Below are 18,873 nucleotides of genomic sequence, written 5' to 3' on the forward strand. Positions count from 1 at the left end.
CTTGGGGTTCCCAACGGTCGCGTGCTGTACGCGTATCAAGACTGTTTTCTGGCGCCGTTGCCGGGGAGATCAAGACACGCTGCAAGGGGAGTCTCCACATCCCAATCTCTTTACTTTGTTTTTGTCTTGCTTTACTTTATTTACTACTTTGTTTGCTGCACTAAATCAAAACACACAAAAAAAATAGTTGCTTATATTTTCTTTACTTATTTCAACATGTTTCCTTTTAATTTTACCGTAAAAAAACATGCCGGTAGGACGTGGGTCTATAATTGGGAGAAATAATATAGAAGAATTTTTCAATCATGTTAGTACCGTTGAAGATTTTGAAGATAGACACTTGGTAGAACTTGCTCCTACTTATGAAATTGCTGCTGCTGCTTTAGTTCGCATGTTGGAAACTAAATTTGTTAATCTCAATCCTATAATCCAACACATGTTTCTTACACTCGGTGATATGGAAGAAGGGGAAAAGAAAGATTTTGTTTTAGAAACCCTTCTTAGAGAATTTGTTGGTATAGCAAGAGAGGCTAGAAAGGTCTTTATTAAATATAAGATGCTTGGTTCTTATACCAATTTTGTTAGTCTCCTTGAAAAGATGGACATGGAGAGAGTAAGGTACACTAATATTATTAATGATGGTGGGGAGATCAAAGCACCAATACCATGTAAGCTCCTAGCGAAGAATGAAGCACTAGAAAATAACTATGCTTGGCTTGTTCCTGAAAATTTGTTTGATGAGAGTAGCAAGCCCAAGACTAATGAAAAGGGAGCCGCTGAAACTTATGTATCCAATATACTATGCATGGTTGAGAAAACTCCAAACCCCGCTGTAGATGCACCATCTTTCTATAATACTTGATATACACTTTCTGCGCCTAGCTGAAAGGCGTTAAAGAAAAGCGCTTATGGGAGACAACCCATGTTTTTACTACAGTACTTTGTTTTATATTTGTGTCTTGTAAGTTGTTTACTACTGTAGAAACCTCTCCTTATCTTAGTTTTGTGCATTGTTGTGCCAAGTAAAGTCGTTGATAGTAAGGTTCATACTAGATTTGGATTACTGCGCAGAAACAGATTTCTTTGCTGTCACGAATCTGGGCAAAATTATCTGTAGGTAACTCAGAAAATTATGCCAGTTTACGTGAGTGATCCTCAGATATGTACGCAACTTTCATTCAATTTGAGCATTTTCATTTGAGCAAGTCTGGTGCCTCAATAAAATTCGTCTTTACGAACTGTTCTGTTTTGACAGATTCTGCCTTTTATTTCGCATTGCCTGTTTTGATGCGTTCGATGGATATTTCGATTCCATTGACTTTCAGTAGCTTTGTGCAATGTCCAGAAGTGTTAAGAATGATTATGTCACCTCTGAACATGTAAATTTTGATTGTGCACTAACCCTCTAATGAGTTGTTTTGAGTTTGGTGTGGAGGAAGTTTTCAAGGATCAAGAGAGGGAGATGATACAACATGATCAAGGAGAGTGAAAGCTCTAAGCTTGGGGATGCCCCGGTGGTTCACCCCTGCATATATCAAGAAGACTCAAGCGTCTAAGCTTGGGGATGCCCAAGGCATCCCTTTCTTCATCGACAACATTATCAGGTTCCTCCCCTGAAACTATATTTTTATTCCATCACATCTTATGTGCTTTGCTTGGAGCGTCGGTTTGTTTTTGTTTTTGTTTTGTTTGAATAAAATGGATCCTAGCATTCATTGTGTGGGAGAGAGACACACTCCGCTGTTGCATATGGACAAATATGTCCTTAGGCTTTACTCATAGTATTCATGGCGAAAGTTTCTTCTTCGTTAAATTGTTGTAGAGAGTGGATTTGGTGTTCAGGAGGGTACGTGAGCACGCACTAAGCAGCCAACACGTGTCTAACGCCGTCACTTTTCCGTGCGCTGGAACAGCAACTCGTGTTGTGCATGTAGATCTCTATTATGCTAATTACCTGACATGGGTCCTATACCACTTGCATGGGATAGGTCGATGTGGGAAGAATATACATGACACAAGTTAATTTGGCACCCGGCTAAGTTAATTTGGCCGATTAAACGGAGGTGAGGATGGGGGCCGCTGGTTCTCCATCTGGACTCCATGCGAGCCGCCGCTACTTCCCGCCGGCGGATTCCCGCGCTCCTCGCGCCGGTGGAGTTCCCTCGCCTCGCGCCGGCGGGCGGCCTCCCACCCTTGGCGCCGGCGACCTCCCTCGCCTCTCGCCACCGCGTTCTCCCGCGCTCCGTCACCGCTGCTGGAGCTCGCTTCTCGCCGTCGGTGCTGAAGCTCCGCCGCTGCTGGAGCGATTCCTGCGTCCATGCGTCCGGCTCAAGGGCCCTGGATGCTCTCGTGGTTGAGCTTCTTGAAGGCGACGACGACGCCGACGGGGAGCTCGCTCGGGAGAAGATTTGGACCACCAGTATTCTGCATATAATTCAGCTCAAACCATATTCTGAAAACATTAAATTGCAGCAACAAGATGGACTGCTAAGTGCTTAGTACTCTGAAGAGATAATCAAAAGACTCAATTAACCAAGTTCCATTGATGCTATATGCAGTTATGTCCCAGCATCCTCAACTCTGTAACATGGCTAGGATCAAGATCTTGACACACACACACAGACATGACATGATTTATTTCCTAATTCGTATTGTCTTAATAGGATTTTTTTCATCAACCAAACGTGTATGTGAGGTAAACAACAAACAACATTGGTGAGACCAAAACCAGCAGCTCGATTGATTGAAACTGCAGCTAGACTAAACAAACAGATAGCAAGGTGCTATGGCTGTATTCAGATTGTGCGAGTATGGAGGGTTGCAGCAGGGCAGGACCTTGATGACGATGGCCTTGTCGGATCAGAACAAGGTGCTGGAGCATACGGATTCGTTCTCGTCCGGCTGGTTGGTCAAAAGAAGCAACATCTTTCAGTGATAATAATATTGGGGGAAAGATGAAGTTTTGGAATAGGATTGGGGAAGCGCATGCATACCGGGAGCTTCTCTGGAGATGGTCGCTGGTTCCGCGGGCGGACGACGAGGAGTCAAAGGGGGCGGAGCCGGAGCCGCGCGCGCCTGGCGGCAGGACCACGCACCCGTGTCCCGTTCTCCGCTCCAAATCCTGTCCTCCATAGAGGCGGCCGGGAGAGTGGCCTCGAAGAGCAGCGACGGCCGCGGCTGGTGCATAGTCTGGCGAGATCGAGGTGTACCCCATCCCTACGGGGATGGTAGGGACCAAGGTGGAGGTCGACCTGACGACGTTGCTCCCTGCCGGCTCCACGCTCGGGCAGGAGCGCCCGTAGAAGCTCGGCGACAGAGCCAGCGAGGACGGCGGCGCCGGAGCCGGCGGCTGGCCCGAAGGAGCAGATGGTCTCTGCGCTGGTGGTGGCGCAGTCGCCGTAGGAGGAGACGACCACGGAATGGGCGCGGGAGACGGCGCTGGTGCTGCGGATGACGGCTTTGGCCGAGATCTTGGGGGGAGATTTTCTCCGGCTGCTGTTGGAGCTCCGCAGCACCGCCACCACGATTGGAGCTCCGTCCTGACCTTGGCTCCACAGGTCTAGTACCGCCTGGGAGAAGACGCCATCGACGTGTCTGAGAGACGGGGAGAGCCGGAGAGGATGAAGACGCTGGCGGAGCGGGCTGGTGGCGACGAGGGAAGGTGGGAGACGATTGACTGATGAGAGGGAGTGGGCGACGGCGCGGCCTGTGCGTGCGTGTCAGACCGCCAACGTCTTATATTAAAAAACAGAGGGAGTACACGATTTCACGCCGTTTGATGTCCGTTTGTGAGGCTAGAATCTCAAAGCAAATCTAACGTTGGAGAGTGGGTGCTCACGTACCCATGTGATCACCGAGATTCATCCGAATTGTTGTATGGTTGGAAACGGGAAATGTTGCATGTGGTAGTGTATAATAAAATACTTGTAGAACATTGAGCTTTGATAACTTGATTCTTTGCAAATGTTTTGAGATATTTAGATGGTAAGGCTTGCTGGATAAATAAGTTAAAATTAGTAGTGGATTGTTGTCTTTAAGCTTGTGCCGTACTGCAAACTCTATTTAAATAGTTGAAGGCGTAGTTGGACTTGATAGCTTTCCATGTCTGAGAGTTCATCGTAATAACTAAGTTGTGCTGAAGGTCGAGGGAGCTAGCAGGGTACTTGTGCCACCGTGAACGGCCCTCCTTGGAGTAAATTTTAATCATGCTCTTAATGATGAACCTGCTAGTTGTTTGCAATAAGCTTGTGAGTTCTTTTTGACTAACGTTAAGCTACGGTTTTTGGCACTTCCACCATCCAAATTTGCTAGCCTCTTCGGTACTCGTGCATTGCCTTTTGCTCACATTGAGAATTGTGCATACTTCGCCGGTACATCCAAACCCGTGGGAGAACTTTCTCTTGTTCTCCTACACATAAGCCCATACATCTCCTCAAAACAGCCACCATACCTACCTACCACAGACATTTCCATAGCTGTTCCGAGATATATTGCCATGCAACATCCATTTTACATTACATGCCATGTTGTCATTTATTATTTATATATTGCTTTGTATGATCATATACAGCTGATGTGTGGTTTACCCATGTTACGCTAGATCATTGCACATCCTGCTACACTGGCAGAGGCATACAGTTTCATACATCATGTTTCTTTCATTATGAGTTATTTGTACCAAAAAGTGTGTTGTCATATTAGGATGTTGCCCCTAAAAATGAAAAGAGCCGTGGAGGCCATCAAAAAGAAAAAAAAAGAAGAAAGAAAAAAAAATGAAAAGAAAAAAAAAGAAAAAAAAAAAGAAAAAAGGAAAAAAAAGAATAAAGAAAAAAAAGGGGGGGCAGCATTACTATCTTTTATCCACACTTGTGCTCATGTTTTAGCACCCGCATTATTCATAGTCATCATTTGTGCTCATGTTTAGCACCTACATTCATATGAGAGAGTTTTCATGTTTTACTAGTATAACTATGTGGGGAATTTACACTATAGAACTTGGGTTGTATATTCCAATGATGAGCCTCCTCAAAAGTACTCTAGGTCTTCGTGAGCAACCAAGTTGGATGCACCCCCACTAGTTCCTTTGGAGAGCTTTCATACACATATAGCTCTATGTGCATCCGTTGCATGGCAATCACTACTCCTTGCATAGCTTCGATCATAAGGCTTCCTCTTGTCTAATGGTCATTTACAGCTTTGCAAGCCTTTTTTCCATTTGGCCTTCCAAACCCCCATTAACGTTCTTTATGCCATAACATCCTGGTGCTAATACCAAATTCTTGCGCTCACCGGTTGAGTAGACTTCGAAACAGTTGATTCATGACGTTCATGTTTATGTTTACTTGACTGAATCCTTCTTATGTTGTGAAAATTTACTTGATGCTTGGAATGAAGGATAGAACTTCTATGCTGATTGCTTAATACATCTTTAATGATCTTTGTACGGTTGCATGTCTTTAAAGCAATAGTTCATGAAAACTTCTAGCTTGTCTAACTCTTGCATTATCATCTCTTATATCAATATAGATACTTGCTTTGAATGATTTGATCTCAGCTCATATGCTTTACAATAGTATGATCAAGGTTGTGATGGCATGTCACTCCAGAAATTATCTTTGTTATCGTTTACCTGCTCGGGACAAGCAGAAACTAAGCTTGGGGATGCTGATATGTCTCCGACGTATCGATAATTTCTTATGTTCCATGCCACATTATTGATGATATCTACATGTTTTATGCATACTTTACATCATATTTATGCATTTTCTGGAACTAACCTATTAACAAGATGCCGAAGAGCCAATTGCTTGTTTTCTGTTGTTTTTGGTTTCAGAAATCCTAGTAAGGAAATATTCTCGGAATTGGACGAAATCAACGCCCAGGGGCCTATTTTCACACGAAGCTTCCAGAAGACCGAAGAGTCAACGAAGTGCGGCCACGAGGTGGCCAGGAGGTACGGCGGTGCGGCCCAAGTCTTGGCCGCGCCGACCTGTCTCCTGGGCCCCTCGTGACGCCCTTGACCTGCCCTTCCGCCTACAAATAGCCTTCGTCGCGAAACCCCCAGTACCGAGAGCCACGATACGGAAAACCTTCCAGAGACGCCGCCGCCGCCAATCCCATCTCGGGGGATTCAGGAGATCGCCTCCGGCACCCTGCCGGAGAGGGGATTCATCTCCCGGAGGACTCTACACCGCCATGGTCACCTCCGGAGTGATGAGTGAGTAGTCTACCCCTGGACTATGGGTCCATAGCAGTAGCTAGATGGTTGTCTTCTCCTCATTGTGCTTCATTGTCGGGTCTTGTGAGCTGCCGAACATGATCAAGATCATCTATCTGTAATGCTATATGTTGTGTTTGTTGGGATCCGATGAATAGAGAATACCATGTTATGTTGATTATCAATTTATATCTATGTGTTGTTTATGATCTTGCATGCTCTCCATTACTAGTAGATGCTCCGGCCAAGTTGATGCTTGTAACTCCAAGAGGGAGTATTTATGCTCGATAGTGGGTTCATGTCTCCGTGAATCGGCGGAGTGACAAGAACCCCTAAGGTTATGGATGTGCTTGTTGCCACTAGGGATAAAACATTGATGCTATGTCCGAGGATGTAGTTATTGATTACATTATGCGCAATACTTAATGCAATTGTCCGTTGTTAGCAACTTAATGCTGGAAGGGGTTCGGATGATAACTCTGAAGGTGGACTTTTTAGGCATAGATGCATGCTGGATAGCGGTCTATGTACTTTGTCGTAATGCCCAATTAAATCTCACTATACTCATCATAATATGTATGTGCATGGTCATGCCCTCTCTATTTGTCAATTGCCCAAATGTAATTTGTTCACCCAACATGCTATTTATCTTATGGGAGAGACACCACTAGTGAACTGTGGACCCCGATCCATTCTCTACAACTGAAATACAATCTACTGCAATACTTGTTCTACTGTTCTCTGCAAACAATCATCATCCACACTATACGTCTAATCCTTTGTTACAGCAAGCCGGTGAGATTGACAACCTCACTGTTTCATTGGGGCAAAGTACTTGGTTTGTGTTGTGCAGGTTCCACGTTGGCGCCGGAATCCCTGGTGTTGCGCCGCACTACATCTCGCCGCCATCAACCTTCAACGTGCTTCTTGGCTCCTACTGGTTCGATTAAACCTTGGTTTCATACTGAGGGAAAACTTGCCGCTGTACGCATCACACCTTCCTCTTGGGGTTCCCAACGGTCGCGTGCTGTACGCGTATCAGCGCTCTCCGCTCGGATCCGGCACGCACGCTCCGTCGACCGGCATATGAAGGACCTCCCGGATGTTGCGCTCCAAATCTTCAAGGTGCTATGGCCTGGTGAGCCAGTGCCTGACAATGTCACGCTGGTCGCTGAGCGCTTGAAGGAGGCAGGCCGCAGGATCCGCGAGTGGAAGTGCTCTGCTGCTCGTGCCGGAGCGGACGCGGCGCTGCGCATCGCATGCTCTTGGTATGACGACCTGTAGTTGGACGCCTTCCACGCCCTGCGTGGCGACGCGCCTTCTGAGAAAGATCCGGTCCGTGTTGCCAAACGTCAAGACTGCGCCTATCATATCGCCGCATATGCTCACATGCGCACCTTCATCCCTCCTCCTCCCGACGTCAAGGATGCTATTTCGGATGACGAGGAGATCATCGAGGACGAGGAGGATGAAGACGCTGAAGAGGGCGCAGTGAATCCAGAAGAAGGTGACGCTCCTCCGGAAGCTCCTGCGGCTGATGAGCAGCCTCCCTCCGCCTGAACTCACTATCTTGTGCTTCCTGCCTGTTGCCTTAGAGTCTCAAACTCGTTAAATTCTACCTCGGTATGCCGGGGTTTATGTTGTAAGATAAAACTAAGCATCTCTTTTGCTTTGATCTACAACAATTATGCTTATGTCGGTATCTGTTTACCGGTAAGCGTTTAAATTAAGTTTATGTGCTAACTTAGCATTTTGCATATGGTTTGCTTTGATCTTGCACTGTGAAAATTCTGGAATTGTTTTGGCATCCAATCCGATGCACACTTGGTTCTTTCGCTTTGCCTCTGCCTACCTCTCTAGGTTTTTTGGCGTATGAGTCACAAAGTTCTTTTGCCAAGCAAGCATTTTCTTGAACTTAGAAAAAATTCGAAATTTTTCACAAAAAACCGGTATAACCGGGGTTAGCTAAATTTTTCCGGATTGATTGTTCCCATTCATCCTCTTTGTGTTTCACGTGCTTAGTTCCTACCGGTTTATCTTGCTTGCCATGAAGCTGGTCTGTGGACAACAGCATAGTCGAAGACTCCGGTAGGTTTAGCACGCTACTAACCCGGAAAGAAAAAATGTTCAGCAAGCAACCGGTAAACTGAAAAAATAAACAAATTACATGCAATTTTCGGTAGAGGCAGTCCCCGAGATTCATTCGAGGTGCTAGCATCTTTATTCATATTACTTAAGGTACAAAAAGGAACTTCTTACATCACAACTTCAGGAATAGAAAGGACGCAGTAGTGCTATGTTCCATGGGCGCTTGGTTTCTTCTCCAGACCTGTCCGCCTTGCCTTTCTTCGATTCCTGTGCGTCGATTAAGTAGTAGGCATCATTGTGCAGAGCCTTGCTCACAATGAAAGGTCCTTCCCATGGGGGTGAGAGCTTGTGGCGTCCCTCAGTGCGCTGCACTAGGCGTAACACCAGATCTCCCTCCCGGAACATCCTTGGGTTAACCTTCCGGCTATGATAGCGTCTGAGGTTCTGCTGGTATATGGCTGTTCTTGCCAAAGCCAGCTCCCTTGCTTCTTCTAGCAAGTCCACATCATTTTCTTGGGCCTCTTTTACCTCTTCTTCGGTATAGAGTTGAACCCTTGGTGAATCATGAATGATATCAGTTGGGATTACAGCTTCTGCTCTATAAACCATGAAAAATGGAGTGTATCCGGTAGACCGATTCGGTGTCGTCCGGATGCTCCATAGCACAGATGGTAGCTCATCTAGCCAACATCCTGGTGACTTTTCAAGCGGTTCAATCAGCCTTGACTTGATACCGGAAAGCACCAGGGCGTTTGTTCTTTCAACCTGGCCATTGCCTTGCGGGTGTGCGACGGAGCACAAGTCCAACCGGATATTGTTATCCTCACAAAATCTTTTGAACTCACCTTGAGCAAAGTTTGTGCCATTGTCAGTGATGATGCTATGCGGGTATCCCTACCGCAAGATCACATCTTTTAAGAATTTCACAGCCGTATGCCCATCACATTTTGCGATAGGCTTTACTTCTAACCATTTGGTGAACTTATCCACCATTACTAGCACATGTGTCATGTTGCCCCTTGCGGTTTTAAATGGACCTACCATGTCAAGGCACCAAACAGAAAATGGCCAAGTCAATGGTATAGTTTGGAGACCAGACGCTGGGGTAAGATTTTGCTTGGCGTACCGCTGGCAGCCGTTGCATTTCCGTACCAAGTCCTCAGCGTTTTCCAAAGCAGTGGGCCAATAGAACCCATGCCGGAACACTTTTGCCACTAAGGCCCTTGAAGAGGCATGGTGCCCACATTCTCCTTGGTGAATCTCCACCAACATTTCTTTTCCCTCTTCCGGTTCCACACATCTCTGGAGGACACTGGTAACACTCCTTTTGTACACCTCACCGTTGATGATAGTATATGCCTTGGATCTTCTCTGGATCCTTCTTGACTCATTTTCGTCAACCCGCAAGGTGCCATTGATCAGGAATTCGTTAATAGGTTCAACCCAAGTTGGCGTTTCCCGCACTAGGAATACCGGTACGTCTATCTCCATATTGTCCACCAGCATAGCTTCTTCCGGCTTAGACATCGCAGTCCCCGAGTCTACCGGAGCAGTCCCCGAGTTTACCGGCACAGTCCCCGGGTTTCCTTCGTCAATATCCATCGGCACAACATGTGACTCCGGTACAAAAATTGACTCTGATTCCGGACTTGGTTTGATTGACGGAGTCCTTAGGTGAGCCAAAGCTACTCCGGGAGGAATTTCCTGCCGGGAGGAGCCTAGCTTGGAGAGAGTATCCGCAGCTTCATTTTCCGCGCGCGGCACATGGTGAAACTCACAGCCTTCAAAGAATCCGGCAATCTTTTGCACGTGAAACCGGTATGATGCCATGTTGGCATCTTTTGCGTCCCAATCTCCGGAACACTGCTGCACCACAAGATCTGAATCACCATAGCAAATGATTCGGTGCGCACCGATTTCTTTTGCGACCTTGAGCCCATGGATCAAAGCTTCGTACTCAGCAACATTGTTCGATGCTCGAAAGTGCACTTGTAAAACATACCGGAGATGATCTCCCTTAGGCGAAGTGATCACCACACCGGCGCCCAGACCCTCCTTGAGCTTGGATCCATCAAAGTGCATCTTCCAGTACTCTACCTTGTGTTCCGGCGGTTTGTATTGCATTTCCGCCCAATCAACCAAGAAATCAGCCAAAGCTTGTGACTTTATGGCGTCCCTTCTTTCGTAGTCCGGTACATATGGTGATACCTGAATTGCCCACTTGGCAATCCTGCCGCTAGCGTCTTTGTTCCCCATGATATCAGAAATTGGTGCCTCACTTACTACTTTCATGGGATGCTCTTCAAAGTAGTGCTTGAGCTTTGTGGCGGCCATGTACACTCCATAAGTCATTTTCTGGAAGTGAGGGTAGTTTTGTTTTGAGAGGGAAAACACCTCGCTCAGGTAGTATACCGGTCTCTGCACGGCTTTTCCTTCCTCTTCTCTTTCAACTACAACCACCACACTCACAACCCGGTCGGTTTCTGCTATATACAACAGCATGGGCTCTCTTTCTAGAGGTGAAGCTAATATAGGCGATGTTGCTAGCATTGTTTTTAGCTCTTTGAACGCTGCGTCTGCCTGAGGGGTCCAGACAAAAGTATCGGATTTTTTCATCAAAGCATAGAGCGGTAGGGCCTTTTCCCCCAACCTGCTTATGAACCGGCTTAGCGATGCCAAGCTGCCGGTAAACTTTTGCACATCTTTGAGCTCTTGTGGTACTGCCATTCTTTCTATGGCCCGGATTTTTACTGGATTAACCTCAATGCCCTGGCTAGAGACGAGAAAGCCAAGCAGCTTGCTGGCTGGCACACCGAAGGTGCATTTTGCCGGATTGAGTTTCATCCGGAACCTTCTTAGGTTGTCAAACGTTTGCCTTAAATCGTCGATCAAGGTTTCCTTGACCTTCGTTTTTATCACAATGTCATCCACATAGACTTGCACATTCTTACCGATTTGATCAAACAACCACTTTTGCATGCAGCGCTGGTACGTTGCACCAGCGTTGCGCAAACCGAAAGGCATAGTAACATAGCAATAAGCCCCGTGCGGGGTGATAAACGCAGTTTTTATTTGATCTTCCTTTTTCAAGGGGATTTGGTGGAAACCGGAATAGGCATCCAGGAACGACAACAGTTCACATCCTGCGGTGGAATCAATCACTTGATCGATCCGGGGTAAAGGGAAAGGATCTTTCGGACAAGCCTTGTTTAAGTTAGTGTAGTCGATGCACATGCGCCACACCTTTGGAGCTTTTGCCTCAAGGTTCTCCTCTTTTTTCTTCTCGACCAGCACCGGATTGGCTAGCCACTCAGTATGTAGTACCTCCACGATGAAACCAGCAACCAACAACTTTGTCACCTCTTCTCCGATAATCTTTCTCCTGTCTTCCGCAAACCGGCGCAGCGGCTGCCTTACCGGCTTCGCATCCTTCCGGACATTCAGAGAGTGCTCAGCCAACTCCCTCGGAACACCTACCAAGTCATTAGTAGACTAGGCGAAGATATTCCGATTCTCACGGAGGAAGTTGACGAGCGCGCTTTCCTATGCCTCACTGAGACCGGCACCAATACGAACGGTACGCTCAGGGTAAGCCGGGTCCAGCACCATGTCTTTTGTCTCCTTGGTTGGCTTGAACGTTGGTGTACCGAGGTTAGCGCTCATTGCAGCTAAGCTCAACTGTGAGGACTGAGCCAGCGCAACCGCAGTTTGCATTCTCCTTTTTTCCTCTGCGATTACCAGCGATTCGGCCAGATTTGATCCGGCGGAAGCGGTTTCCAGTGAGATTTTGTAGTTTCCCACAACGGTTAGGGGCCCAGATGGTGCTGGCATCTTCATCTTGAGATACGTCGTATGATTTGAGGCCATAAATGAGGCCAGCGCCGGTCTTCCGAGCAGCGCATGGTAAGGACTGTCTAGGTCCACCACTTCGAACAAGACATTCTCCACCCGGCAATTGTCACGTCCTCCAAACGACACATCCACCCGGACTTTTCCCATGGGCGAGCAGGACAGACCCGGAACGATCCCATGGAACGTAGTGTGGGTTGGCTGCAGTATGTTTTCAGTGATTCCCAGCGTGCACATGGTGTGCCGGTACATAATGTTTATGCTGCTTCCATTGTCGATAAGCAACTTGCTGAACCGCACTAGAGCCGTTGGCCCATGCATGATAGGGTCCACAACAAGAGCATAACCACCCGGATTAGGCATGATTTTCGGATGATCCTTGAACGACCAGGTGATTTCCTGATCTGACCACAGCATGTACCTTGGTACTGCCGGCATCACTGCATTCACTTCCATGGAACGGTGGTATAAGCTTTGCTTGTCAGTTGGCTCGGTAACGAACACAACAAAACACATGTCCGGGTCGTGGTATACATTCCGGCCCAAAGGTGCCGGTGGCGGCGGTTGGCCATTGCCATCAGCCACCTAATGAACTTGCTGGTGCTGCTGCCGGTTTGGCTGAGGCTGCACCGGTATAGCATTTGCTCCGGTAAGCGATGGCGGTGGTGGCAAGGGGTGCTGATGCAGTATATCTTGTGACGGTGGTAGTATTGTGGTACAGCCCTGTGCTTGCGCATCTTTTACCGCACCATTTAGCATCAAGTACTTGGTCCAGGAACAATCATTCGTCAAATGGTTAGACGGATTAGCTGGATTTGGTGTGTGCCACCGGCATGGTTGGTCCATGACTGCTTCCATGGTGTACTCGCATGTTCTTGCCAGTTCTTTTTCTGGCCCCAGGGTTCCTTTTTAACCCATTGTTTCTTAGGACCCGCCCACGGCTGCGATCCGATTTTTTGCCTCTGGCTGCCGCTGGCACCAGAATTTTCTTGTACAGCAGCAACTTGTTGCGGACCGTACCTTCGATTCGGGAAATCTTCCCTTCTTTTGTTGTGCCGGTTATCCCGGTACTGATCCTGGCGTGGCTGGCTTGCTTGTGCTGGCTCTGCCTGCACTGCCGCCTGCATTGGGTCTCCCAATGCATAGCTATCTGCCACACGCATCATTTCTGCCAAAGTTGTTGGCATGTTCCTCTGCAGCTTTTGCCACAAAGGTGAACCTCTTCTGCACCCGTTGCAAAACCAAGCTATTTCCTGCGCTTCGATTACCCCTTCACAAGAGTTTCTTGTGGAGTTCCACCGGGTCAGGTAATCCCGGTCTATTTCGTTTGGCTACTGCATGCACAAGGCAAGCTGTTGCGGCCTGTTTGGCCTCCGGTAGGTACTGCTGAAGTTGCTTACAAAAGCTTCCTCAAAGTCCAACCAGCCATTTATGGTTCCTGCCGGCAAGTTGTTCAGCCAGATGCGTGCTGGCCCGACCAGGAAAGATGGTACAATTCTCACGGCCCAACGCCGGTTTCCTCCTCCAGCGACGGTTCCTCCGCCACCGGCGACGTAAACTGCGGTCACATAGTCCGCGAGCCAGTCTTCCGGTTTAGTGCTTCCATCGTACGTTTTCGTGTCACGGGGCAACGTGAAGTTGCGAACTGGTGGTTCTTCCTTCATGATCCGTGGGCCAAAACACTTGGGGCCCGGAGGACCTTCCGCTTCAACCTTCTCAGACAAATACATCCTATCCAGCCTGTGCCTCGCATCCCGGTCTGGTAGGATTCTTTCTCCCAACCTTTCCCCCAAAGGGTTCCGGTAGCTGCCGACTCTTTCGGTAGCTGAATCTGCTTCATCGTATCTTTTCGGTACCGCGGCCCTTGCCTGCCGGTACCTTGGCGGAGGCATTTCCTCGTCTGCATAAGCAGCTCTTGGTGCACGATAATTTTGCCCGGTTTCACCTCTACCGGCATATTCATCTCTGGCGTTGCCGTATCTGGCGTAACCACGATCTGCCCCTTGGCTTTTTCTACCGGCCTCGTGTCGCCCGGCTTGTTTTTTTCCGGCAAGAACCGGATCATACACAGTCATCTGCTGTGCGTTCACTTCTTTTTCTTTTCTCTTGTCCGGATGGGGGGACGATGCCTGCCCATGGGACTTGCTTCCGGCATTCTTTGTTGAATGCACGGATTTCGAAGCCGCGGCCTTGTTCAACTTGGCTACACTACAAGAAAAGTTGCCATGGCCGACGAAGTTGAAGTCCCGCCGTGGTTGCTGGTGTACCATGGCCAACGATTTTGGGTCTGTCCGTTGTGCATGTCAAAACGTTTTTTTCTCGTTTTTGAGGCCACCTAGCCCGACGAAACCGGCCAAAACATTGCGTATGGTGGCCCGGGACGTGGTGCATCTCGAATTCTCGGGTTCGCCGGCCGAGTCAACGCAAATCCGCACCACCGAGGGATGTAGGGCCCAGATGGCAGCCTCTCTGCCATTGTTTTTTTTTTCTCGATCGCGCCATCTCGTTCAACGCTCTCCGATCGAGCCGTTTACGATGCAGGATCATGGGTCCCGCATGTCATCCTCTATGTACCAAAATTCTTTCTTTTCTTGGAGTTTTTTTTGGCACCTCAAATTTGGTCACTTGCCTTTTTCTTTCAATCCCCTGCCGCCTCTCAAACGGTGATACCGCTGCTGCTAAATGGGACCCGCATGTCATCCTCTATGTACTATAAAACTTTCTTTTCTTGGATTTTTTGGCACCTCATATTTGGTCACTTACCTTTTTCTTTCGATCCCCTGCCGCCTCTCAAACGGTGATACCGCTTCTGCTAAATGGGACCCGCATGTCATCCTCTATGTACTATAAAACTTTCTTTTCTTGGAGTTTTTTTGGCACCTCAAATTTGGTCACTTGCCTTTTTCTTTCGATCCCCTGCCGCCTCTCAAACGGTGATACCGCTGCTGCCAAATGGGACCCGCATGTCATCCTCTATGTACTATAAAACTTTCTTTTCTTGGATTTTTTTGGCACCTCATATTTGGTCACTTACCTTTTTCTTTCGATCCCATGCCGCCTCTCAAACGGTGAGACCGCTGCTGCTAAACGGGACCCGCATGTCATCCTCTATGTACTATAAAACTTTCTTTTCTTGGAGTTTTTTTGGCACCTCAAATTTGGTCACTTGCCTTTTTCTTTCGATCCCCTGCCGCCTCTCAAACGGTGATACAGCTGCTGCTAAATGAGACCCGCATGTCATCCTCTATGTACTATAAAACTTTCTTTTCTTGGATTTTTTTGGCACCTCATATTTGGTCACTTACCTTTTTCTTTCGATCGCATGCCACGTTTGAAACGTTGAGGAACCTGCAGGCTCATGGGACCCGCATGTCATCCTCTATGTACTATAAAAGTTCATTTTCTTGGTTTTTTTTCACCCTCTGATTTTTGGCTATTTCCTTTTTCTTTTGATCCCCTGCCGCCTTTGAAACGTTGAGGACTCTGCTGGCTCATAGGTCCCACATGTCAGCCTATATGAACGATAAAACTTTCCTTTCTTGGAGTTTTTTTACCCCCTAATTTCTGGCTACTTTCTTTTTTCTTTTGATCTCAAGCCGCATTTGAAACGTTGGGACCGCTGCTGCAAAATGGGACCCGCATGTCATTCTCTATGTACAATAAAGTTTCTTTTCTTGGATTATCTTTGGCTCCTGATATTTTGCCACTTGCCTTTTTCTTTCGATCTCATGCCGCTTGCCTAGGTCGGTCCCACATGCCACTTGCCTAGGTCGGTCCCACATGCCACTTGCCTAGGTCGGTCCCACATGTCATCCTCTGTGAACAATAAAAGTTTCCTTTGATGGATTTATTTTGAACCCCTAATTAATTTCGGGATATTTCCTTTTTTTCTTTGATCCCCTGCCGCCTTGGAATCGTTGAGGATGCTGCTGCCTCATGGGTCCCGCATGTCATCCTCTCAGAACGGTAAATGTTTCTTTTCTTGGATTTTGTTTACCAAATGATTTTTGGCTAATTTTTTCTTTCGATCTCCTGCCGCTTTTAAAACGTTGAGGACGCTGCTGGCTCACGAGTCCAACATGTCAGCCTCTATGAACAATAAACGCTGAGGATGCTGCTGCCTCATGAGTCCCGCATGTCATCCTCTTAGAACGAAAATGTTTCTTTTCTTGGATTGTTTACCGACATATTTTTGGTTTATTTTTTCTTTCCATCCCCTGCCGTCTTTAAAATGTTGACGACGCTACTGGCTCATGGCCCTGATGTCAGCCTCCCCGTACAAGAAACATGTGATATCTTGATTATTTTGCAGACAATAAACAGTGTATTGCGCTCTGAGCTATTTCAAACGGATAAATTAAATCTTTATTTTTACATAAACAAACTTATATGTTGAATCTCCTTGTTTTTTTGTTTTTGCGAAGCATATGACTTTCCTGTTTTTTTAGAAAAATCCGAACTTTCCTGTTTTGGAGTGGGCTGAAATTGTACGAGTCAAAAGGCCCAGCAGGATAGTTCGCAGGCCCAGATGTCCAGATGCAGCCCAATTGAAATATTCCTTTTCTGGAGTTTTTTGACACCCTTATTTCTGGCTACTTCATTTTTCTTTTGGTCATGTGCCGCCTTGGAAATGTTGAGACCGCTGCTGCAAAATGGGACCCGCATGTCATCCTCTATGTACAATAAAATTTCTTTTCTTGGATTATTTTTGGCTCCTGATATTTGGCACTTGCCTTTTTCTTTCCATCTCATGCCACGTTTGAAACGTTTTGAGGAACCTGCTGGCTCATGGGACCCGCATGTCATCCTCTATGTACTATAAAAGTTCATTTTCTTGGGTTTTTTTCACCCTCTGATTTTTGGCTATTTCCTTTTTTTTGATCCCCTGCCGCCTTGGAAACGTTGAGTAAGCTGTTGGCTCTTGGGACCCGCATGTCATCCTCTATGTCCATCAACTTTATTTTCTTGGATTTTTTTACCCCCTAATTTCTGGCTACTTTCTTTTTCTTTTGATCTCAAGCCGCATTTGAAACGTTGGGACCGCTGCTGCAAAATGGGACCCACATGTCATCCTCTATGTACAATAAAAGTTTTTTTCTTGGATTATGTTTCACCCTCTGATTTTTGGTCACTTGCCTATTTCTTTCGATCTCATGCCGCCTTTGAAAACGTTGAGGAACCTGCTGCCTCATGGGACCCGCATGTCATCCTCTATGTACTATAAAATTTCATTTTCTTGGTTTTTTTCACCCTCTGATTTTTGGCTATTTCCTTTTTCTTTTGATCCCCTGCCGCCTTTGAAACATTGAGGACTCTGCTGGCTCATAGGTCCCACATGTCAGCCTGTATGAACGATAAAACTTTCCTTTCTTGGAGTTTTTTTACCCCTAATTTCTGGCTACTTTCTTTTTCATTTGATCTCAAGCCGCATTTGAAACGTTGGGACCGCTGCTGCAAAATGGGACCCGCATGTCATTCTCTATGTACAATAAAGTTTCTTTTCTTGGATTATCTTTGTCTCCTGATATTTGGTCACTTGCCTTTTTCTTTCGATCTCATGCTGCCTTTGAAACGTTGAGTAAGCTGCTGGCTCATGGGTCCCGCATGTCATCCTCTACGAACAATAAAAGTTTCCTTTCTTGGAGTTATTTGTCACCCTAATTTCTGGCTATTTTCCGTTTTCTTTTGATCTCCTGCCCCCTTTGAAACGATGAGGACGCTGTTGGCAGGTCGGTACCACATGTCATCCTCTCATGAACAATAAAAGTTTCCTTTGATGGATTTATTTTGAACCCCTAATTAATTTCTGGATATTTCCTTTTTTTCTTTTGATCCCCTACCGCCTTGGAATCGTTGAGGATGCTGCTGCCTCATGGGTCCCGCATGTCATCCTCTCAGAATGGTAAATGTTTCTTTTCTTGGATTTTGTTTACCAAATGATTTTTGGCTTATTTTTTCTTTCGATCTCCTGTCGCCTTTAAAACGTTGAGGACGCTGCTGGCTCACGGGTCCCACATGTCAGCCTCTATGAACAATAAACGCTGAGGATGCTGCTTCCTCATGGATCCCGCATGTCATCCTCTCAGAACGATAAATGTTTATTTTCTTGGATTTTTGACCAACTGATTTTTGGTTTATTTTTTCTTTCCATCCCCTGCCGCCTGATATGATGAGTATTGTGAGATTTAATTGGGCATTACGACAAAGTACATAGACCGCTATCCAGCATGCATCTATGCCTAAAAAGTCCACCTTCAGGTTATCATCCGAACCCCTTCCAGTATTAAGTTGCATACAACAGGCAATTGCATTAAGTATGGTGCGTAATGTAATCAACAACTACATCCTTAGACATAGCATCGATGTTTTATCCCTAGTGGCAACAGCACATCCACAACCTTAGAACTTTTCGTCACTTGTCCCGGATTTAATGGAGGCATGAACCCACTATCGAGCATAAATACTCCCTCTTGGAGTTAAGAGTAAAAACTTGGCCGAGCCTCTACTAATAACGGAGAGCATGCAAGATCATAAACAACACATAGATAATAGATTGATAATCAACATAGCATAGTATTCTCTATCCATAGGATCCCAACAAACACAACATGTAGCATTACAGATAGATGATCTTGATCATGTTAGGCAGCTCACAAGACCCGACAATGAAGCACAATTAGGAGAAGACGACCATATAGCTACTGCTATGGACCCATAGT

Source organism: Lolium rigidum, chromosome 3 (assembly GCF_022539505.1).
Source record: "Lolium rigidum isolate FL_2022 chromosome 3, APGP_CSIRO_Lrig_0.1, whole genome shotgun sequence".
In the NCBI taxonomy this organism is placed as follows: domain Eukaryota; kingdom Viridiplantae; phylum Streptophyta; class Magnoliopsida; order Poales; family Poaceae; genus Lolium; species Lolium rigidum.